At 35.8% G+C, this 25,847-nt stretch overlaps 1 protein-coding gene across 1 annotated transcript in view; it reads right to left on the bottom strand.

The window, feature by feature from the left end:
- Positions 1 to 25,847, bottom strand: part of LOC126878550 (segmentation protein cap'n'collar) — a 633,197-nt gene that overhangs the window by 442,219 nt on the left and 165,131 nt on the right. The gene's annotated exons all lie outside the window — the stretch shown is intronic.

Below are 25,847 nucleotides of genomic sequence, written 5' to 3'. Positions count from 1 at the left end.
CTTGGTAGTTGCTTAATATCACAGCGGATAAGGACCTTGTTTGACTGCGCTACATTATACAGGACGGAAATCACAAATATTTATATATGTTACACAGTGGTGTCATGGCAAAATTAGCACTGCGGGAACGCAGTGCCGGAACGCACTGCTAATTTTTGTTTACAAAACCTAAATTCTCTATTATTTTTTTTCTTTTCTTAACCAGTGCGGGAACGGCGTTCCCACGCGTTCCCACACGATGACACCACTGATGTTACAGTTCAAGTTGATTATCCAGTTGGAGTTGACTCCAACTGGTTGGAGTCAACTCTAACGTCTGGTTTCAGTAAAAGTTGATTATAAATATAAAATGAAGATTTATATTCAACATTTACTAGTAAAAGTAGACTCCAACTAAAAAAAGTATACTCTTCCCAATGCCATTTAGTAAAAGTTGATTCTGATTCACACAAACAGCCGATTCTAGAAATCAAATGTTACTGAATATGTTCAAATTAGTATATACTGTATCGTCGCCCCCGTTAGGTAAATTACTCCGATTCGAATTTTTTGCACAAACTTACTCAAAAAGAGGTCCTTATAACAAATCTACTGGGTGCCAGGCAGTACCTTGATCGATAAATTGTTTAAACAATTTTTTTAGACAAATTCACAAAAATAATTTTTTCACTTCGAACAATTTTTTTTAGATCCTTTGGGTTATTCTGAGCAAAAAAGGTATTTTGTGATTTTTCTCTAAAATTAATTGTTGTCGAGTTATACGCTATTTAAAATTTGCAAAATACGAAAATGACCATTTTCAAGGCTTAATAACTCAGTTATAAATTATTATGAAAGTCCAAAAGTCACCAAATAAAATTTTAACGACCCCCCTACAAGATACTGAAGAAATTTTTGTTATTATTTTATTACTAAGCGGTTATTTTTAATTATTAACAATGAGCGCTAGGAGCGTATTGACGCAGTTATCAATGTGAGTGCGAGTGAGATGCACCATTGAACCATTTTGACATTTAAACATTCAAACTTCTCTCAAACCACAAAACTGTTAAAACTTTTTTTGTAATTTATTGCTCACATGTCATCACCATGACAAGGCGAAAGTTCTTCTTCTTGTGGTGCGTTCTCCTTTAGTGGAGGTTAGCGACTACACTGGTAAATCTGTCTCTCTCCAATGCGGCTCTAAACAAAGATGTTGAATCAAGGCCGGTCCAGTCTCTGATATTTCTAAGCCATGAAATCTGGCGCCTACCGGGACCCCGTTTTCCTTCAATCTTACCCTGGATGATCAGTTGCGTGAGGCGGTACTTTTCGTTTCTCATTATGTGTCCCAGGTAGTTAACTTTTCTGACTTTAATGATTTTTAGCAGTTCCCTATCTGTACCTTCTCTCAGAACATATTCGTTGGTGGTATGGGTTGTCCAAGGTATTTTCAAGTCTCTTCTGTAAAGGCAGAGTTCAAAGGCGTCCAACTTGTTCATCAGTGTTGTGTTGTGTCCAGGCCTCCGTAATCAAGTTGATTGTTGAACCAGCAACCAAGATATTTGTACTGGCTTACGTATTCAAGCTGTTGGTGTTTCACATATTTATTGGAAGAGGTAATTTTTTTTTCCTTGATATTCTTATAACTTTGGTTTTCGCAGTATTGATCGTCATCCCTATTTTTTCACAACTCTCAGTAACCCTATCCAACAGTATCTGCAGACTATGGTCCGAATCAGTCATTAATACTGTGTCATCTGCATAGCGGATGTTATTTACTCTCTGACCGTTTATCCTGATTCCTTCTGAAGAGTGCGATAAAGAGTTCGCAAATATTACCTCAGAGTAGACGTTAAAAGTATGGGTGATAGCACACAACCCTGTCTAACACCTCGTTGTATTTCAATTGGCCTTGACGTATTACCATTGGTCTTTATGATTGCTGTCTGATTCCAATAAATAGCCTCTATAATTTTAGAATCTCTTTTGTCGACTCCGATGTCGTTCAATCTTTCTATCAAGGTCTTGTGCTTCATCCTATCGAACGCTTTCTCAAAATCTACCACCGCAAATAATGATATGTACCACCAGTGGTACATGTACCACAGATTGAGAACCGCTGCTTTACATAATATGAGATAGAGTAGATAAAAGTTATTTTTGTGAATTTGGTTAACAAAAATTGGTTAAACAATTTTTCGACCGCGGTACCGCGTGACACCCTGTGTATTTGTTATAAGGATTGTTATACGGATGTATTTCTTTGAGTAAGTTTGTGCAACAAAATCGAATCAGAATAATTTACCTAACGGGGGCGACGTTACAGACTATACTAATTAGTTGAAACGGTCAAAACAAAGAAACGCACACTCATCAAAAGTGCACTTGAGATTCTCTTATAATCAACATTTACTGAATCGATCCAGGAAGAGTCAACTCCAACTAGTAAAAGTTGATTTAAATTTTTAAAATCAACTTTTACTGCTCGTTTCAGTTGGAGTTGACTCCAACTAGTTGGAGTCAACTCTAACTGAGAATCAACTTGAACTGTAACATATATACAGACGATCAACTAGCAAGTTTAAAATTGTGAGTTTTCTTTTAAATTTTTCCGTAAGGGTAAGACACAATTCCACGCAGTAGTGCCTTCATATCGCTTAATTAGACTGTTGCCTTCTAAATCTAAAATATTTAAAGTTTTGTGGCAAAATGTGACATGAGACAATGAGACGACTTAACGCCTTTGAAATGTGGACCTATAGAAGAATTATGAGGGTTTCCTGGGTAAATAGAGTTACGAACAACGAAGTACTAAGAAGAATAGGTAAAGAGAAGGAAGTTGAACTTACAATTAAAGAAAGAGAACTACAGTATCTCGGACATGTGATGCGGGGCGAGAAGTATGGCATCCTGCGACTCATAATGCCAGGAAAGATAGATGGCAGAAGAAGCATCGGCAGAAGACGAATTTCATGGCTGAAGAACCTGAGAGAATGGTTTGGATGCAGCTCAAAACAACTATTTAGAGCTACTGCCTCAAAAATTAAAATAGCTATGATGATTGCCAACCTCCGTAGCGGAGATGGCACCTGAAGAAGAAGAAGGCAAAATGTTTTTGCCAGATAAGAAGTTTCAGAGCCTTCAGATCTTTTCAATATGATGCAAGTTTTTAAAATGCCGCCCCTTAAATATAATTAAAATTTAACTTTTTTTATTAAATGCAACTGCACAAAATGAACACACTTTTATTTTAAAAACAAAACATAATTTAAATTAAATGAAATACGTATTAACATTAAATAACATTTACAAAAATTACAATTTTACCCTTCTGACTTTAATTTTGGCAAATTCGTCAATCAGATTTGTGTAGTCTAAAGTAGCAGCTAGTGAGGACTCTATTGAACTGAGTGCTAATTTTTTTAGTTTTGTCTTTGTTTAGTTTTGTTTAGTCTTATGGAGCTTCGTAATAGTTTTTAATAATAATTTTTAATTTTGCAAAACTTTTTTTTCCACTAGCTACCGAGACAGGGAGTGTTAATAAAATTCTTTACGATACAACTACATTTGGGTATTCAGAAATAGTTCAAAACTACTAAAGGTTTCATTGAGTATGTTATCATTTGGGATATATCACGCAATTCTTCTAGAAGATCATTTGCCTGTATATTCGATTCTTTTTCTATAGGGCTTTTCATTCACAGTCATTTGTTTCGAGCTTCTGTCATGTGTCACATAATATTAATATATCTACGTCGTACGTTATTGGTATATACCCATGATACAAACCAAAGACGTATGACGTAGATATATTAATATTATGTGAGACATGACAGAAGCTCGAAACAAATGACAATCGATGAAAAGCCCTATTGAAAGTATTGAATGAAGATTCATACAATATTTTTTAGTGTTTTATCATTTATTTCCGTCAATTTAAAAATATATCATTAAAAATTTATTTATTCATGAATTTCTAGAAGCGAAAATCGACCAATCAAAGAAATAATGGCAATGTCTAAAATATCGATGAAAAGATTTATTTTAAATTTATCTTCTTCTGTTAAAAGCTCATCCATAGATTCTTAGTAATCAAATTAACGCTTTTTTCTCCTTGCTTGAATTTCATTTTCCGCTGGAAATTCGGAGCATATATCAAGATTTTCTGCAATTTCATTAGCAGTAATTTTCATTTGGTCATAGCCAGATTGTCTGTAACTTTTAATTTTTTTTTTGTTGTTTCTGACAACCTTTTTACACAATCTGACAAATTTATAGTTACATGAAGCAACATCTTCGAGACTGAATTTATATGAAATAAAATATCATGCCCAAGAACTTTACCGCATATAAATTTATAATTTTTAATATTTTTTTCTAATCCTCGTGCTTTGACTTTAGTTTCTGTATCTTTGTTGACTTCTATTATTTCGAATACGGCATCATATATTTCACAAAATTGAAATCTTAAAGGTTTCAATGCATCTACTCGACTTGGCCATCTAGTATCGCTTAACGGTTTTAGAGTTAGTTGAAAAACATGGTTTTTCAGAACTTAACAACACTGTGGAACCAGAAAAAAAGTGTAAAGTTCTTGTATAATACAAAAAAAGGTTGTTGTTTCTATAGAAGAAGACGCTTTCACTTTTAAACTAAGTTTGCAAAGTGGCATGGTTACTCTTTAAACTCGAGTGACACAAGCCATCGCATATTTTTTAAATGTTCTATTTTGCACACCCTTTGTTATCCATATGATTATTTTGATGTATTTTCATTTTACTAATTATGCCAACCCCCTTGTGATGCCGCCTGATGCGACCGCCTCACCGCATCATAGCACCGCACGGCCCTGAAAAGTCTGGTTTTAGAGACCAAATATATACCAAGGAAGTTGGAAAAGTTAGTTCAAGCCACCATGACTCACACAGAAGCGTAAGTACCAGTTCGAAATCAATTGACAGATCCCTTCCAGATAACTAAAGGGCTAAAACAAGGAGATATGCTGGCACCGACTCTGTATGGAATATGTCATAAGAAAAATGTCCGTAAACCCAAAAAATTTATTATTTAATAAGGCAGATTGTAATGTACGCAGATGATGTAAACTTGATGGGAGTGACGCATGAGCCATCACAGAACTTTATGTGGAAGTTGAAGAAAATGCGGAAGAAATAGGGCTAGCCGTCAACATAGATAAAACTAAAGCCCTAATGCAAGCAAAGAATCAACGAAACTTGCAGAATTTGACAACAGACGATACTAACATTGAAGTAGTAAAACAGCTCACATACCTGCGGGTGTACAGATATCTGAGGACGGCAGCGAGAAGGAGGAAATGCGGAAGCGGATAATACTCCTTACTCCGTGGCGTTACAACCCTTCGTAGGTTTTAGCCGACTCGACAACATGCCTCCACTGTTTTCTATCTTGAGCAACCTCCATCCAATTCTCCACGCCCATCACGCTTAGGTCTCCTGCTATATTATCTCGCCACCGGAGTCGAGGGCGTCCGTGTGGTCTCCTTCCAGTTGGGACTTCCTCCCATACCAGTCTTAATGTTCTTTGGTCAGAATGTCTTCTGAGGTGTCCCGCCCATTGGAGTCTTCTGGACTTTATTTCTTTTATGATGTTGGCATCTGCGGGTAGAGTTCTTCGAGCTCTTTGTTAGTTCTTATCCTATATTGTCCTGATGCTTCATCCAGCACAGGACCAAACCAAAGATCTTCCTTAGGATTTTTCTTTCCCAAACACGTAGTCTCTCTTCGTTTGCCTTTGTTATCCTCCACGTTTCGATTCCATACATCACCACGAGTCGTATGATTGTTTTATAGACTTGTATCTTCGTACGTCTTGTTAGTTGTTTTTATTGTTGTTTATATTGTTGTACTGTTGTTTATTTCTTGTGATCCGTTATTGTCTTCAGTTATTGTTGTTCCAAGATACTTGAATTCTCTAACGCGCTCAAAGTTAAAGTCATCGATGATGATGTTCTGACCAATTCTGTCTTACTCTGGCTGGGCTAATTAGCAAAATACAAGGAAAAGTTATTTACCAGCAATTTTATTGCTGGAATCGAATCTTATTATTGTATGTATTAATAATATAGGTATGCAAAGTCCGCAGATAGTGTGCTACTTTTTTTATAAACAAAATGGCGCCCGAAAATCGTGTTTTTTTCAATGTTTGACTCTATAACTCCAAAGATTTTAACTTTACACCAAAAACACCCAAATAAAAATTCACCGCAATTAAATTCTGCATAGAGACGTGTTTTTTCCGATTCACTTCGACGAAAACTTTCCCCGGAAAAAGCGGGTTTTTCCAACAAAATCTTTAATTTTCAACTAAAATTTTAGATAAGTAATTGTTAATCAGTAATTAAATAACTTGGTAATCTAAAAGCCCTTTTTGTATAGATTATAATTCCAAAAGCCGATGGAAATTGAATGAACAGTTTAATAACAATTGAATTGTTAATTAAAAATTTACGGTCTCCATAATAACGACAATAATTACGATGCATAAGAATAACTATGATTTTTTCATAAAAAGACACTATACCTATCTAATGTACTTTACAGAATTGAAATTGGACTATTTAAGCGGCCTCAGGAATATTTTAAAATTATAAACAATTTTTTGGCTTATAAACAAATACAATATCTCGGGAAATATTAAACTAAATTAAATTGTGAAAACGGTATTCGAAAAGCAGCGGCAGGACGCTTCTTTTAAAAGAAAAAACGTTTAATTACGACGAGTGGTTCCTGAGATACAACCGGTGAAAGTTGACCGGAATTTACGGCAAAGATATAAACAATAGGATCATAATTTTCAAACCATCACCTTTTTATTTTTGCCCTCTTTCTCCACACCAATTTTCATATCTTTAAAATGCTCATAATATATATTATTATAATAAAAACTATCGATAATACGTGTGAAAATTGCCAAAAATAGCAAAATTCCAATCAAAAATTAGGTTGGAGAAAATGTAACCCTCAAAGTTCGAAATCGGTATACGTTAAAAAAATGCATTTTCTCGGCTTCCCATGGAGCAATTTCCTTCATTCTCTTTTTCCCTAATAACTCGAGTAGAGCCATTGAACTAACGCATTATTAAATGTCAAACTTGCTTTTCTTTTGTTATAATAGATAATTTTTATTTATAAGAACAGAAAACTACATATTTTTCCAGTTGTACGCTTTTTTTAGATAAACTTACTACAAGTGTACCTTTTAAAGTTAAAAACATAAATATTCTCATTTTAAAGCTGTATAATTATTTAAACAATTTTTATTTAAACAAATTAAAATTTTGTGTTATAATAAATAAATTAATTTATTATAACAAAACAAAAGCAAGTCTGACATTTAATAATGCGTTAGTTCGATGGCTCTACTCGAGTTACTTGGGAACAAAAAAAGAATGAAGGAAATTGCTCCATGGGAAGCCGAGAAAATGCATTTTTTTAACGTCTACCGATTTTGAACTTTGAGGTTACATTTTCTCCAACCTAATTTTTGTTTGGAATTTTGCTATTTTTGGCAATTTTCACACGTATTATCGATAGTTTTTATTATAATAATATATGTTATGAGTATTTTAAGGATATGAAAATTGGTGTGGAGAAAGAGGACAAAAATAAAAAGGTGATGGTTTGAAAATTATGATCCTATTGTTTATATCTTTGCCGTAAATTCCGGTCAACTTTGACCGGTTGTATCTCAGGAACTATTTATCACAATTAAACGTTTTTTCTTTTAAAAGAAGCGTCCTGCCGCTGCTTTTCGAATACCGTTTTCACAATTTAATTTAGTTTAATATTTCCTGAGATATTCTATTTGTTTATAAGCCAAAAAATTCTTTTTAATTTTAAAATATTCCTGAGGCCGCTTAAATAGTCCAATTTCAATTTTGTAAAGTACATTAGATAGGTATAGTGTCTTTTTATGAAAAAATCATAGTTATTCTTATGCATCATAATAATTGTCGTTATTATGGCGACCGTAAATTTTTAATTAACAATTCAATTGTTGCTAAACTGTTCATTCAATTTCCATCGACTTCTGGAATTATAATCTATACAAAAAGGGCTTTTACATTACCAAGTTATTTAATTATTGATTAACAATTACTTATCTAAAAGTTTAGTTTAAAATTAAAGATTTTGTTGGAAAACCCCGCTTTTTCCGGGGAAAGTTTTCCTCGAAGTAAATCGGAAAAACACGTCTCTATGCAGAATTTAATTGCGCTTAATTTTTATTTGAGTGTTTTTCGTGTAAAGTTAAAATCGTTGGAGATATAGAGCAAAAATTGAAAAAAACACGATTTTCGGGCGCCATTTTGTTTATAAAAAAAGTAGCACACTATCTGCGGACTTTGCATACCTATATTATTAACATATACAATCATAAGATTCGATTCCAGCAATAAAACTGCTGGTAAATAACTTTTCCCAAAAATGGCCTATTCTCCGATAATCAGCCCAGACTATCTCTGCTTTGGTTATTGCGGCTCATATACATATATTTCGTCTTGTTTTCGTTGATTTGGAGCCCCATCTTCTCTGCTTCCTTCTCGAACCTCACGAAAGTCTCCTTCATCCTTAATAGTGTGTTACCTATTAGATCGATATCGTCTGCAAACGCCAGTAGTAAGTTTGGTCCTTCTCCATGAAATACTGTATTGGGTTTTTCGATTCTTGCACTTCTGATCATGTGCTCCAGAGCTAACTTGAAGAGTTGTGGTGAAAGTGCATCTCCCTGTTTTAGTCCATTGTTTATTTCAAATGTCTCCGAGTGTTGTTGTCCAACTCTCACCTTACATCGTAACTGTTCCATACACATCCGTATCAACCTAACTAGTTTTTTTGGAAAGCCAAGTTCCTGCATCGCTGCCCACTGTCTAGCCCTGCATACTCTATCAAATGCTTATTTAAAATCCATGAACATCTGATGAAGCTCACGATCAAATTCCCAGCGTTTTTCCATTATCCGTTTTATTGTGAATATCTGGTCAATAGTAGAGCGGCCCGGTCCAACGATTTCTTCTGTGTACTTTTTTGGTTCTCTCTAGCAGGATGTTTGCATCTTTGATGTTTGGTTCTTTCTAGCAGGATGTTTGTATTATTACATATAGAAACTATTTTCTATTGGAAAACTGTATTATCCATTAGGTTCTGTGCCAGCGCTGCAGTATCAATTATATCAACGCCTCTTTTGGCGTTTGGTGAATCTTCTGAAGAACTTCTACTGCTTCCATTTAAAACTTTCTTCCTTCTGGGTGATTGTATGAAAGTATGATCATGATCACTATTTCCTGGAAGAGTATCCACTGGGGTAGCTTCTACATGAATATGAGCAGGACTCATGTAATCTACTTGGGAGCCATAGTAGCTGATGCTAGGTGTGGAAGCCCTACTCGAAGGAACTTTGGTGGTCAATATGTACATGAATTTTTCCGAAAGTTTGAGTGATTTTGAGTGATGTTCATTATAATAGTAGGTATTTTCCAATCTTCCTTCAATTAGTTGGGACATTTCAAAACGTTCAGCTACCATTTCCTGTAGCGTTAGTCCCAGAAATCTGGTAGGTATATATCTCTTTCCTCCTGATTCTCCTTGAACTTTCTTAAAGTCGAAGATGTTTTCAGAAACTCCTTGTAGTCGAAGATGTTTGCAAGGATTTTATAGGTGGTGTTTAGGAGTGTTAGTAGTTAATACATTGCTTTTTGTTTCCTTTTTTGTGTATTGGTACAATAACTCCCTCTTTCCATTCATCTGGCATTGTTTCTTCTCGCCAAATGTCTTGAATTAGCTTGTATATAGAACTGTACAACGCTTCTCCTCCATGTTTTAAGCACTCTGCGGGTATACCATCGCTACCTGGTGTCTTATTATTTTTAAGTTTTTTAATTGCCCGTATTACTTCTTCGTATGTCGGGTATTGGTCTTCTATTTCAGCTGTATGTACTTCTGTGTTTGATGTATTTCTGCTATATTGGTCGTTTAATAGTTGATAGAAGTATTCCTTCCAGGTTTTTAGGATTTCCTTGTCGTCAGTGATAAGCTGCCAGGTGTCGTTTTGAAGGAAGTTACCTGTTCTTGCTTGGTACCCGGTCTTGATATCTGAAACTCCTTTGAAGAACTATCTCGTTTGTTTGTTCCTTCTTTTTTCTTCTATATCTCTGATTATTTGTTCCTGATACTCCCTTTCTTCCTTTTCATTAGTTTTTTTGTCTCTGTTCTTCTTTGTTTATACATTTCATTGTTGTTGTGCGAGGGGTTTTGTAGCATGTTCCTTGTAGCCATATTTCTTCCTGTTATGGATTTCAGGCAATCATCATCGAACCATTTTTTTGTTGTTCTCTTTTTGTGACCTAGTATTTCATCTGATACGCTTGTCAGAGCTAATTTTATATGTTTCCAAGCTGAGTCTATGTTGTTATAGTCCTCTGTCTGTGTTAGAGCTATTTTTATAGCCTTTTGAAATTTCTGTTCTGTCTCATTATCACGTAGAACTTCGGTATTTCATAACTGTGTTGGTATATTCTTGTGTGTTTTTTGGGACGCTATTCTTGTCCTTATCTTCGTTTTTACCAGAAAATGATCCGTGTCTCCATCAGCTCCTCTTAGGCTTCTTACGTCTACGCAGTTACTACCTCTCCTGGCATCTACTAGAATAACTAGAACATGATCGATCTGATTTCTTGTGACGCCGTCATCGGAGACCCATGTTTGTTTGTGTATTTTCTTGTGTTCGAACATTGTCGAGTTTATTAGTAGGTTGTGGGACGTTGCAAAGTCTATTAACCTTGTTCCAAGCGGATAATGTTTGCTAACAAAGCATACTTCTCTCTATTGTAGGTATTTGGATCTAGATCGAAGATCCAAAGACATCCATAGGGAAGTAAAGTTTAAAGAATCTATATACAACCATCATACGACCAATAGCAACTATGGCGCAGAAACATGGATCTTGACAAAAAAGACAATAAACCTTATTAATACTTTTGAAAGAAAGATATTAAGGAGGATATTGGGACCCATTTGCGACAATAATAAATATGGAGAATAAGGTCCAACTACGAGTTATACCAATATTACAAAGAACCCTCATATAGCAACATATGGCGTAGAAACATGGATCATGACAGAAAAGGCAATAAACCTCATAAAAGCTTTTGAAATAAAGATATTAAGGAGGATATTGGGACCCATTTGCGATAATGGTATATGGACACTAATGTTCAACCACGAGTTATACCAATATAGCAAAGAACACTCTATAGCAGGGGTGGGCAAATACTTTTAAGCGCGGGCCAAAATGAAATTTTCAAAATGTCTCCCGGGCCTGAGGACTATACCCAGTATGTACGCTAATGTTTTTGGTGGAGGTTTCTCTTTGACCAAGAAATTTTTTTGACAAAAATACTATAAGTATCATTTTAAAGCATTTGGAGAAAGACATTTGACTGTTAATAATAATAAATTGTCTTTCTGATGTGTACATGCGAACAATTTGTTCTCAGTAAAATTACGAAATTTTTAATATGGTCTGATCTAAGAGCAGCCTTTTTGAACATGAGGAAATGTCTGAGTAACCAAAGATTCAATCTGCAAATCTAATACCGGATGGTAAAATGTTATGTCAAGTCAACCATCATAGACGAAATTCAAAGGAGATGAATGATCTGGTATGGTCATGTACGACATCAATGGACGACGACAGGCTGCCAAAACAAATTTTAAAATGAACGCCAAGGAAAGAAGGAAGAGAGGAACGCCGAAACAATCCTGGCTAGGCGGCATTCAGAAGGCAATGTCGGAAAGGAACCTTCACCCTGACGAATGCAACGGCGGACGAAGCTGGAAACTGGCAACCGGAAGACGGAGAACACTATAAAAACCGGGATAATAATAACAATGTTATGTCCACTCTCTTCTTCTTTATTGGATTGTTAATGCTGACTTACTGAAAAAGCTGCAAGCTTTTATTATGAATTATGAAAATTCCATGGACCGATCATATTACGAACGAAATGGTGTTGCACAAAATGGAAAAGGAACATAGACCTTTTGACCATCATTAAAAGGAGAAAGACATAATTTGAAATTAAAAATCACACTTTTTTTTCACCTCTGTGATATAAACATTATAGAAGTTTTCAGGGACTTTCGGCCCTCGGTAATAATATAATATTTCATTCTGCGTTTAAATTTTTCAAAAACACTTATTAGTTTTCTCACGATTCGAAAAAAATTAATGCATTACGCTCTACTAAAAAAAATTGCTTGCGGGATTTCTCAATGGGCCGGATAAAGTAAGCAAAAGGGCCGGATCTGGCCCGCGCTTTTGCCCACCCCTGCTCTATAGCAAATTATAAGAAAATACAAACATTACGTTGAGCAGGTCATCTTATAAGCAACCGCGTATCCAGCAACCTTGCAAGGTGGGGGCAATGAAATAAAAAATGTCTCGTCACTGGCGTTCGCAGGATTCTTTTTCGGGATGGTCTGTTATTTTCTTCTTCTTCATGTAAGTACCATATCCTTTCAGAGAGGTGGTTACGGTCATAGCTATCTTAATTTTATTCACTTCTATTTTTGTAGCAACCTATATTTGGGACCTCTCATTACATGTTCGAAGTACATACTGCAGCTTTCTCTTCTTGACGCTTTTTATAATCTCAATAGTCTTGCTGAGACGTTCTAGTATTGTGGAGTTTTGAATCTTCTCGTCCCAAGAAACTCTTAAAATTCTTCTATAGCACCACATCTCGAGAGCCTCAAGGCGATTTAGATCGACTTTATTCACAGTTCAAGACTCGACACCATACAGTAAGACCGAGAAACGTAGGTCCTTAATGCCAATTTTAAGTCTCTGTTACATGACACTTTGGACATCCTTCTAAAAGTGGCTCTTATTCGGGCTCTTTGTTTTAGAATTACAATTTTATAAAATAAGATAGTTTTTGTTTTTCAAAGTAACGAAAATGAATAATTTTCCTACGGCATGATGCTGTGCGCAGCCTACAGCGTCTATTGGAAACCACCGGCTTACTTTATTGCAGTCGACAATACAAACCTTTCTAGAAAACAAATTACCATAACATAGCAGCGGCAATTACTATTTTTATCTGGACTCTGGCATTGAATTGAATAGATGGTAATGAACAGATTTATTGTGGGAATTTTTCATTTGTTATGTTCCAAAGACTTTTTAATAATTTTCGATTCCAAGGAATTCTGCCATATTTAGGTATGTTTCAGTTATTCAGTTATCAACAGGACACAAAACTCACTATTTTTTTTCCAACCGTAATCTCTTTCTTAAAAAAAATGTCAGTAGACACCAGGCGAGGTCTCAAGGAGGGGGCAATTGACCCCATTGGCCCCCCCTTGGATCCGCGCCTGCTTATAAGAATGGATAATGACAAGACACCTAGTAGAACGTTTAGCGGAACTATGGTGACACGTCGGCCAGTAGAAGGACCAAAGAAGAGGTGGAAAGACGAAGTGAGAACCAATAGTAAAGAGATATTAAGGGTGGATAATTGAAGGAGAGCAGCCAGGAACAGAGATACTTGGAGGCGGATACTAGGGGGGCCAGGACCCGATTTGGTCTGTAGCGCCATAGGAAAGAGAGAGCCCCAAAAAATCCTTGACTTGAGTTTGTAATTCTAAAGGGCTAAAACAGGGAAATGGACTCTGTTTAATAAATGTATGGAATATGTTATAAGAAAGATGTCCGTAAACCAAAGAAATTTATTATTTAATAAGTCTAAGCAGATTGTAATGTACACAGATGATGTAAACTTGATGGGAAAAACAGCAAGAGACATCACATTATGAGGAGTACGACGAAAATGCGAAAGAAATAGGGTTAGCTGTCAACGTAGATAAAACTAAAGCTCTTATACAAGCAAGAAAGAAGTAACATACCTGGGTGTACAGATGACTGAGGACAGCAGCGAGGAGGAGGAAATGCGGAAACGGATAATGCTTGCTAAAAAAACATACTTCTCTCTGTCGCAGGTGTTCGGATCCAAAGACATCTATAGGGAAGTTAAGCTTCTTCTTTCTCATAATCCTTAGTGACGTTCAGGGCCTCGGATGTCGGATTCCGCCTTTTATCCATTTCTTCCAAGCGCTTTTATTGGTGGCCAGGTTCTTCATATCCCTCATACCCATGATCTGGTCCATCCATGTCTTCCTCGGCCTTCCCTTTTTTTCTTTTGTTTCCCATTTTGGCTTCATATACCTTCTTTGTAAGTCTCTTTTGCTCCATTCGTTGTATGTGTCCAAACCAGTTTAATTGTTTGTTTTCGATCTTCCTCATTATCGGTTCTTGTTCCAGCTCTCTTCTTATATCTTCATTTCTGAATCTATCAAACTTCGTAACTCCAGCTATTCTTCTCATGTATTTCATCTCGGTCGAGTTTATCATTGATTCATGTGTGTTTTGCACAATCCATGTTTCCGCCCCATATTGAAAATACATGGGCATTCACGAGTCTAATCTTGATATTTTGAGAGATAGATCTGTCTTTTCAAACTTTAGTTAGGCGACTCATCGCATTTTTTGCCATACCAATATGTCTCCAAACTTAGTTACCATCGTTAGTTGTACTAGACCCGAGATAGACAAAGCTGTTTACTATTTGGTATTCCTGTAACATGTTAGTCAGTTGAACAGTGTGGAATCTGTCGACCACCATTATTTTTGTCTTAGCTTTATTGATTTTCAGACCAACTTTTTGCTTTCGTACTCAACTCCTCGCAGGAGATCGAACATTTCTTGCTCATTTGCTGCTATAAGTGTAGTGTCATCAGCAAATCTTAAATTGGAGATTTTCCTACCAGCTACTGTTACTCCACCGGCCCATCCTTCTAGAGCCATCCTCATGACATGTTCACCATAAATGTTGAATAAGTTAGGTGACAACACGCATCCTTGTCTAACACCTCTCTCGGTCTTGAATTGGTATGAGAACTTCTGATCTAGTCGTACTGTTGCTATATTGGACTGGTACAGATTTTTAATAAGTGTCACCAGGTGCAATGGTGTGCCCATTTCTATTAAAATGGACCAGAGATTTATCCAGCTTACACAATCAAATGCCTTTTGGTAGTCAACGAAGCATATAATCATAGGTACTTGAAATTCTCTAGACTCTTCAATGAGTTGTCTCAGGTTCAGGATTTGTTCCCGTGTTCCTTTACAAACCCCGCTTGTTCCTGAAGTATTTGGTAATGTAGATAGTTTTTAATCGGGTTTTGATGATATAAAACAAGATTTTACTACCATGTGTTATTAGTGACAGTATGCTGTAGTTTTCACATCTGGTAGTAGTTCCTTTTTTGTGTAGCGGGATATAAATTGAGGTACACCAATCAGACGGCCATTTTCCTGAATTCCAAACAGCCACACAAATTGAAAGGATGATATGTAATCTTGTGGTTATACACAAGGGTTATAGAACAACGATAATCTATTGGTCTGTAACGTAACAGACAAAGACGCACCAGATGAGAGCAATAAGGGGCATTAAGGCCATAAAAACAACTCCTACAGAGGCGTTTGAGGTCCTGTTATATTTACTACCACTCCATATCTTTTTAAAGGGCGAAGCCAGATCAGTGATACACATATTAATACACAGTCAGCAACACATAAGCCAGGCACATAGTGCTGACAATAGAAAAAGCTAACCGAGGACCTACAAGTAGATATTGTAATATGGCAAACTATGAACCAAGGCAACCCCAAAGGGCAATTAAAAAGACAAATGAAATGGCCAAAAAACGCTCATCTGAGCTATTCGTTTGACCGAAAGCATTCTGCGCCATTGCAAAGGCAGTAGCAAGAACGGTTACAAGACAGGCGAAACAGTTGATTACATAACATTCGCCAAAATTTACGGCAGACCTAATAAGTAAAGACAGGAAAACAGTCAAACCCAAATACAGTAGGTATGCTAACAGGACACTCTAAGCTGAATTTTTGTGAAGAGCTCATTTTATGTAAGTGTAACAGCCTGGCATATGTGCGGTTCTGTGCATTAGGCGACGAATCTCTCTTCAATCGCTTCAATCCTGACCCCCAGGAGGGAGTGTAGTGGTCGACGAAGTAGGCGAAGAATAGCCACCGGCAAACAGTTAATGGAAGGTTTAGTTTCGGAAGTTATTAGACCTTTTAAAGAGGATCAGGCTAGAAAATGTAATCTAGGTCTACTAGGTCTAGAGGACCACAATAGACCTTAATAAGTCGCAGTGGAATGGGCCAAAAGTCACCTTCATGAATCTATAAGTAATATTATAACGACTTTGAAAACTAACAATTTTAGTTATTTAGAATAGGTGTTAAAATACGGGAAGAAATGGAGATGCATTCAGAATAGTTAAATCAGAAAAGTTGAACCGAAGTAAGTTAGTGGTATATTGCATGAAAGAAAGAAAAGAAAAATAGTAAAGTAGAAAGAACAACAAATATTTTTTTAAGAATTCTCTTTTTCTGTTAGCCTTTCATCCAAGAAAAATCGCCAGTGTGGGGGAAAACTAGGGAACCAAGTACATACCCATAGAAGACTATTTTAAAGTGGTTGTTGATTTAAACTAATATTATATAAAATACCATATATATAAAAATACCATGGAATTTTCTGTTATGGGCACAACTTTTATTTGAAGCGGATATTTATATCTCGATTTGTTGTTTCTAATAAGATAAATTTGAGATAAACCGAAAATAGTCGGAATTTTTGATGTTTTTACAATTAGTTATAAGATTAGTACAACTTCATCATTGCGTCAGGAACATCTGTTAAATAATTTCATTATTAGTTTACAGAATGTCCTCGACAAATATTCAAAAAGGTAATATATACTTAAGAATCATCATCATCATCATCACCCAGCCCTTTAAGTCCACTGCTGGACATAGGCCTTCTTCATGTTTGTCCATTGTGCTCTTTTTTGAGCACTTTGCATCCAATTTCTTGACATTTTCTTGAGATCGTCATTCCAACGAGTAGGGGTCTTCCTCTACTTCTTTTGCCTAATCTCGGTCTCCACTTAAGTAATCTCTTCATCTACCTTTCATCACTGATTCGGACGACGTGTCCGGCCCAGTTCCATTTCAGTGTGGCAATTCGGGAAACTACATCGGTAACTCCTGTTCTTCGTGTTAAGTCTTCATTTTTCACTCGGTCACGAAGCGATATACTCAGCATTGACTTTTCCATTTTCCTCTGAGCTATTTGCAACGTTTTAGAAGTTGTAGCTGTCAATGTCAACGTTTCGGCACCATAGGTCATCACAGGATACACACATTGGTCAAATGTTTACGTTTTAAAGAAATTGGTATATCGCTTTTAAAGATCTTTGAGGTTTCTATAGGCTGCCCATACTAGGTTTATTTTTTATCTTCGTAGTTCGCATGTTTGGTTGTCTCTTGTGATCTTTATTTCGTGTCCAAGGTATTTTTCCTCCAGCTTTACTTCGTTATACTTAAGAAGAAGGTTCCGAAATAGAGAAGAACATGTAATGAGTACAGAAAGAAAAGTATGCACTGAGTACAAAAAAGGTAGATACAATACCAGAAAATCTGAGAAAAACCAACTTAAAAGAATGAATCTCAAACCTCATTGTATAGGGGGAACAAGAGGAACAAGTAAAAAAGAATAGTACCTATGCGAAGAAAAATATTAAACGTATTAAATACAAAAAGCCTCAACTAACGTTGGTTACACACATTTCTGATACGCAGTGGCGGATCTAAGGGGAGGGAAAATGGGGAAATTCCCCCCTAACAAGGTCCAAAATTAAAGAAAAAAATTGTTGAAACATAAAAGTCTATTAGCTGACATGAAACTTAAACCACAGACAGACAAATTCAACTCAATAAAAATGCTAGTTAGGAAATTTTACGGAACTTAATGCATATAAGTTATTATTTACGTCTTTTATTTAGTTTGGGTTTATCTTTTTATGTTTTTTGGTTGGTGTTTCATAGTGTGACATAGAACTAATTTTCACTAAGAAGATTAACACAAGAGAGAACAAAACTAGAGAAAAAAAGTCCCACATATTAATGGGAACTTAATATGGTTCACTGAGGGATCAAAAACTGCCCATGGTACTGGATGAGGTGTTTTTGGGCAGATATGTAATTATAATAAATCTTACAGCCTATGTTCCAGGCAAGTTTTTGCTTTGGTGGCCTGCATTGAAGAAATTATGGAGAGAACCCCCAAAGCAAAGAGAATTACAATTTATACACAGCCAAGCGGCTACTCTGGCAATAAAGAACCTATTCACTAAATAAAAACTGGCTGAGAACTGCAAACATCTCCTCAATAACCTGGCAAAAGATAATAAAGTGTGTTTAATATGGGTGCAGGGTCATGAAGGGGTGCATACGAATGAACAAACTCACGGTGTATGGGAATGAGCGAGAAGATTTGTTGGTAAAACAAGGCTCGAGAAAAACCTTTGTAGGCCCAGAATCATTCTGTGGCATCAATAAAGATGCTACAAAATACGAGATTTGGAAGTGGCCGATCTCTCTTCAATTCTGACTCCCCGGAGGGGGTGTAGTGGTCGACGTGATGTCGTGTATTGTCCGTCTCTAAAGATCTCTGTCTCTGATCATGTCTTTTAACTCATGCATAGGTCTTTTACATATTCCTGTAATTTGATCGATCCATCTTGTTGGGGATCTTCCTCGTGATCTTCGGCATTCCACTTTTCCTTGTATAATGAGTCTTTCCATGTTTTCTGTGTTTGCTCTCATAATATGTCCAAAGTATTTTAATTGTTGGGGATGGACTTTACTGGAGAGTCGTTGGCTAACTATTAGCCCTCTTAAAATTGAATTATTTGTCCTATGGTCGGTCCATAGGACATAGGTCCATAGGTTCCATAGAACATAAAGAAAAACAATAAAACAAAAGAAAAAATTGGAAAACAATTCAACATAGGACTACTAAAAGATAACAACACACAGAAGAAGTATGAACCGGGAATAACGAACAGACTAATCAGGGAACAAGAAACGTCAAACCCAGACAAACAATGGGAAAATATAAAAGAAGCAATCTTGAACACAAGTAAAGCAATCCTAGCGAAAACCAAAAAAAAAACACAAAACTAAAGATTGGTATGATGAAGAATGTCAAGAAGTAGCAGAAGCAATAAGAAAGGTAAGACTCAAAAATCTCACAAATGACGAAGAAAGCACTAGAGAAGAATACAGAGAATTGAGAAAAATCATGAAAAGAAAATGTAGAAGCAAAAAGAGAAAATACAACGAGAACAAACTCAAAGAAATAGAAGAAAAATTACAAAAAAAAAGATCATTTTACCAGGAAGCAAAAAAAATGGAAAGAGGATATCAAAAAAACAACCCATATGAGAGATGATAAAGGGATGTTGCTAAATGAGCCGGAAAAAATAATGGGAAACTGGCAACACTATTTCAGAGAACTGCTAAATAAGAGCGAAGTACAAAAGGAAACAAACCATGAAATTGAAGATGATCAGATAGCAATTGAAATACCCACAGAACAAGAAATAAAGAACGAAATAAAGAGCTTGAAAAATAACAAAAGCCCAGGAATAACAGAAATATCGGCCGAAATGATAAAATCAGGGGGGAAAATACTACAGAAAGAGATATATGACCTGATAAAAAGAATATGGGAAGTAGAAAAAATGCCAGAAGAGTGGACCATAGCAAGGATATGCCCTATACATAAAAAAGGTGATAGAATGCTATGCGAAAACTACAGAGGCATCGCACTATTAGAAATAGTTTACGAAATCTTGGCACAAAGTATAAGAAAAAGGCTAAGTCAATATTCGGGAAAAATACTGGGAGAATACCAGGCAGGTTTTAGAAACAACAGATCAACGACTGACCAAATATTTGCCTTAAAAGAAATACAGACTACCTGTTACGAATATAAAACAGTACTATATGCTTTGTTCATAGGGGATACCAAGTAAAATTGTCAGGATGGTAAAGATGACGATGGAAAACACAACAAACGAAATAGCTTGGAAAGGGTATACATCCAAAAAGTTTGAAACCAAGGAAAGATTACGACAAGGAGACCCACTATCAACAACGGCATTCAATCTAACATTGGAAGGAATAATCAGGAAAAGCAGAATAAACATGCAAGAAACGATATTTAAAAACGGTCACCAATGCATAGCATTTGCAGATGATCTGACGCTATTAGCAACAAGCAAAAAAGAACTACAAAAGTTAATGAAAAACATAATAACAGAAGCCAAAAAATTCGGACTCAAAATAAATGAAGAGAAGACAAAGTATATGATAATGGGAGAGATCCAAAAAGAAAAAGAAAAATAACATCCTAGTACAAATAGATGGAGAAAAAACATACTCGTTCAAAAGAGCCAAAGAAATTATTTACCTGGGAGCCAAAATAGATGAAAATGGTCATGAAGAAGGGGAGATAAAGGCAAGAATAGCTAAAGGAAATAAAAAATATGGAGCATTACGCACATTATTGAAATCCAAATACGTATCAAGAAAAACAAAAATAAGAATTTATAAGACTGTTATCAGACCTACAGTAACATACGCATGCGAAACATGGGTGCTCAAAAAGTCAGAAACAGACCTTTTAGAAAGATGGGAGAGAAAAATGCAAAGAGCAATATATGGAGGTGTGAAAATAGAAGGTCAGTGGAGAAGAAGAACCAATAAAGAATTGGAAGAACTATATCAAGAGCCAACGATCACGACGACGATCAAAGCACAGAGAACACGATACTTGGGGCACATCGAGAGAATGGGAAGTAAACCAATGCCAAAAATGGTACTTTCACGAAGACCAATACAAAAGAGGAGGAAAGGCAGGCCAAGGAAAAGATGGAAGGACAGTGTGTATAAAGACTTGAAGAAAAGTAACATTGAGAGATGGAAAGAACTAGCATGGACAGAAGGAGATGGAGAGAGGTGGTGAAGGAGTGTATAAAAAGACTGAAGTGTAATTAAATAAAATTTATAAGTTTTATAAGTTATGTAAGTTATATTAAGTTATTTATTATATTATTTATGTAATCAGAAATGTAAACATTTTAGCTCTAGGCCTACAAGGCCTGTTGCGCTTAATAAATAATAAATATGGTCCGTCCAAGGAATTCGTAACATTCGTCTCCAATAGAACATTTCAGTGGAGTCTATCTGTCTTCTTTCTAGTGATGAGCAAAACAAGAACAAGACCAAGACCAGGCTAGTCTTGGTCTTGGTCTTGTTCTTGCAAGCTCGGTCTTGGTCTTGGTCTTGCAGCTAAAAGGCAGTCTTGGTCTTGGTCTTGGTCTTGCACTAGCCGGTCTTGTTCTTGGTCTTGGTCTTGCTGCAAGAGTCTTGCTGGTCTTGCTTTTTTGGTAGTAATAATTTGAACCAAACAATTTCGAATAAAATGTACATTGAAATAAATAAAGATGTGAAGAATGAAACTATATTTTTTGCTTTAAAATTTTAACAGAATGTAGAATGTAGTTTCAAACGGATACCAATTTTAACATTATACATTCACCTAATGACCTAATTATTTCTCTCTATATAAAGAGATTAGAGTATATTTTTATAATGGTAATGTTTATCAGTAAGAAAAACCTGCATTTACAACCCTTGTTGCAATTGCCGGCCTTCGGTTGTGTCACGTTGTGTTTTGCATGCTGTCGATACCTGCCGCCTGCCTTCAGATCACGTCTTGAGACTGGATTATTGTTTATTGCCCCTGTATTTTAATAAAATGTTAAAGAAAAAGAGCTTCTTAAAGGTGCCACAAATGGTCGGGACCTTCAATTCACGGATTTTACGAAAAGGGATAAACGGTTTATAGTTGTTAACAGATAATGATCTGCTCCTTTCACTCGAATACTGTAGTATTTATCCTACGAGGATCAAATTTAAGAACACAAATCAAATTTTTTTAAGAGAACACAAAAATCAAATATTTTTTACTCTATTTAATCATTATTTAATATAATTAACTTTTTTTATATATAAACTAACTAAAACATACTTTTTAGTAAATACGTACATATTTACCATACCTATTTATAGACCTAATACTATAACATAATAACTAAACCTAATGGGGAGTTATAAACGCTTACTTCGGTATTTGTTATCTTGCAGTTCTTTAATTTTATTTAAACTACATTGCTCTCGTAACACGAGTTATTCGCACTTATTATTTTCACATATTTTTGGATTGAATACCCATTATGACATTTAAAAACTTGAAAATATTCGGATGTGGGTAGTAAAAACTAGAATTTAAAACACACTGAAATGATGCGCATGCATTTCAAGTGCGGCACATACTATTTGTACTACTGGCCCTTTCTGGGGAAAACCTAGATTCTTCCAAATAGTTTTCAAATATGAAATCAGTAAAATTCTTTACACGTTTGTCATCCGGGATTTTCACAAATAATTTAACTTCCAACTTTCGTTGATTGTAAAAAATTAATCCAAAAAATAATTTTAAAAGTTTCCCAGTATCGGAATTTTTGTCATTATATTCAGAAACTGAACCTAAGCTTTGGATTTTGCGATACCAAGCTTGACACATTACAATCGACAACCAGTTATTTTTTATTCAGGCCACAATGCTTTCACAGCATTGTGAATCCCTTTTCAAAATCTATTAGGATATTTTTTGTATTCATTTTAAATTTAACGACCTACATTTTTCCTCGATTATGCGAAAAGAATTGAAATAAGTGTCAGTATTTTTATTAGACAAAAAAGCGAAAACTACTGGTACATAAAAACCGTTTTTAATTGCATTTTTTAAATGAATTACCCTATCTATAATTACATTTTTTTGTCTTACAAGTAATTTCAATTGTCCTTGAACTGTCGCCGTTTGAAAACTTGCCTTATGGACACTTTAAAGGTTGAGAAAATGCAAACCGTTTGACTTAATCAAAACGACTTAAAAATATAACCAAAATATTATGTATTTTAAAAATTCGATATTGTTTAAGGTTTCTTACAATGTCAGTATATATTATTGAACTAAAAAAATAAAGTTAAATAATATAAACATATAAACCAATTTTTCTCAAAAAAAGTGCAAGAGTCTTGCAGGTTGGTCTTGGTCTTGCGTGGTCTTGCAAGGTTCGGTCTTGGTCTTGGTCTTGTTCTTGCAAGCTTGGTCTTGGTCTTGGTCTTGCAACCAAAAGGCGGTCTTGGTATTGGTCTTGGTCTTGGTCTTGCTGCAAGACCAAGACCAAGACCGCAAGACCAAGACCAGTCTCGCTCATCACTACTTCTTTCCGATTGTCTCAGGGTTTAATATTCACATCCGTAGGTCAGTATTGGGAATATTGAGCAGTTGGTCAACCTCATCTTTAACGCTCTTGAAATTTGACAGTACTTCCATATTTTGGTCATTTTTGCTGTGTCAAATTTTGCTAGATCACATCTATTGTAATGACCCTGTGTTTGTGATCAATGATCCCAGATATAAGTGTAAGCTCACAACCTCAAACCGGTCAATTGTGGTTATGTGTGGATGATTGTTATGTAGTCTACCCACTATCATGATCTTTGTCTTTGATATGTTTAATTGCAGACCAAATACTTGACTTTCGTTTTCGACCAGTGATATAAGATCAATCAGCTCTGTTTACTATTTGCAAGAGGAGTTGTGTCATCTGCGAAACGAAGGTTGTTTATTTTATAACCATTTATTGAGATGACCTTTTCTCAGTGGCCGCTAAAGAATCACAAAAAAATGCAAATGCAATGCAAGCAAGGCTCGAGAGAAACCTTTGTAGGCTCAGAAGTATTCTGTGACATCACTAATATACGCTACAAAAAACGAGGTTCTGATAAGGATCAAACGAAGTGGCTGATAAGGATTTTATTAAGTTAATTGAGAGCCACTCAAAGGCAAATGCAGACTATATATGCAGAAAATAATCAAGAATATCGATAAAAACTCTCGAACACTTTGCTAAACCTCAATAAACGAGAAATCAAAACGGTTACCGAAATGGTGACGACATTGTCGGTAAAGAAAGAAAACACCCATACCAGCGTTTCCCAAACTTATTTTTCCGTGGCCCGGTTATTTTTGTGCTTATCCTTCGTGACCCACTATTTTTTTGCATACCCCTTTTACTTTTGAGAAGTAGGTATGCAGTTATTTCTGGTTAACTAAAAACTTCACGTTTGGAGGAAAAAATGTTAGTTCTCAGTCCGGTTCCATTTCCAAACGGTAGTAACCTAGATTTATTTTTGAGGAAAACTAGTGTTGAAAACCCTGCCTCACCCTTATAGGTCGTAACAAAAGGAATTAGAAACTTTATCGCTTTTAAAAATATATATTTTTTAAAGACAGCCAAAAACCTATCAGTGGTATTTTGTCAAATATGTCTTTGAGTGCCCTAATCACACGATAGTTCAATTACTGACTCAATAGCTAAATCCGGAAGTCCTGTCTCAGATTCTACGTCCAATATAAATGGATTTCTTATCCATGCTTTGTTGCGGTGGATGGGCGGAAAATATTCCTTCAGATTTGCCTCCAGTCCTAGCAGGTGTTCCTTGAAAGCCGCTGGAATATCACCCGGCAATGAATTCACGTTATACTCTTTTTGTAGTTCTGTTAGTTTTGCAATTTTCTGCTTACGCGCGGCGTGTCCACAAATTAAGTTTTTTTTGTTACAGCTTCCACCTTCTCTTGTACTTTAAATACTGTTACATTGCTACCTAGTAAAGTCATATTTAAATTGTTCAAGAGGTCAAACATATCACAAAGATAGGGTGCCTTGATTAACTAATTGACATCATGAAAACTGTTTTTAAATTGAAATATTGCATCCCTAGTTGTTGGTGGATGTCATTCTAAGAACATTGAAATTTCTTCATTCAATTCAATAAGTATTTTTAAAACATTTGCTTTTTATAGTCAACGCACTTCGCAGTGTAAAAGAAGATGTTCATGTTTACTTCCCATTTCTTTGCACAAAGCAGAGAATACTCTTGAGTTCAGTGGGCAAGATTTTATGAAGATAAGTTTTACACACTCTTGCATAGATTTGGTTAAAAACGGTGGCACCCAAACACATTCTGGTGCTACAGCTTTGATCCTCGGAGAAGCCTGCGTCAGTCAGAGCGCGGTATTAAAAAGCAAGATGTGAAACGGCGAGGCGACCCGGCATTTTTCGTCCGTGGCTCGGTACCGGATCGCGATCCACCATTTGGGAAACGCTGACCTATACAAAGGTGAATGCGGTGTCGGAAAGTTGGTCGAGAACACTTCGTCGACGGAAAATTAGTCAACAATATTTGGTCGACAAACAATTGGTCGAATGCACAATTCATCGAATGTACAATTCGCCGACGAACATTTGGTCGAATGGATTTTTCGTCGACAAAGACCCAAAGGGAATAATATATGGCGTAAACACGCCAATATAATATAAAGTTAGTTTCTTTGTACCATATCAAAAAAAATTATTTTATAGATTGCCAGTCCTAAGCCTTGCATAAATTGTGAAGGGAAGTTTATTCTCACGATTTCTTTAATTTTTTATTGATATTGACTGATTATTGCAGTCGAAAACATTGTACGGAAATGCCTTGATTCCCTAACAATTTATTTACCTCAGCATCTCGCATATTTCATCTTGTCCGCAAGTGCCCCCAAATTTGACTTGTCCGGAAATGCTCCGTTTGCAAGTGCGCCGACACCAAAAAGAAAAATGGTTCAACATTACTAATTAAAATATCGGTTTATATTTGCTGTCTACTCTCCCACCGCAGCCAATTTTTTCATTGAATAATTAAGATTTAGA

The sequence above is a fragment of the Diabrotica virgifera genome, chromosome 10 (genome assembly GCF_917563875.1).
Source record: "Diabrotica virgifera virgifera chromosome 10, PGI_DIABVI_V3a".
Classification (NCBI taxonomy): Eukaryota; Metazoa; Arthropoda; class Insecta; order Coleoptera; family Chrysomelidae; genus Diabrotica; species Diabrotica virgifera.
The sequence above is the reverse complement of the archived record's forward strand: the minus strand, read 5'-3'. Positions and strand labels throughout refer to the sequence as shown.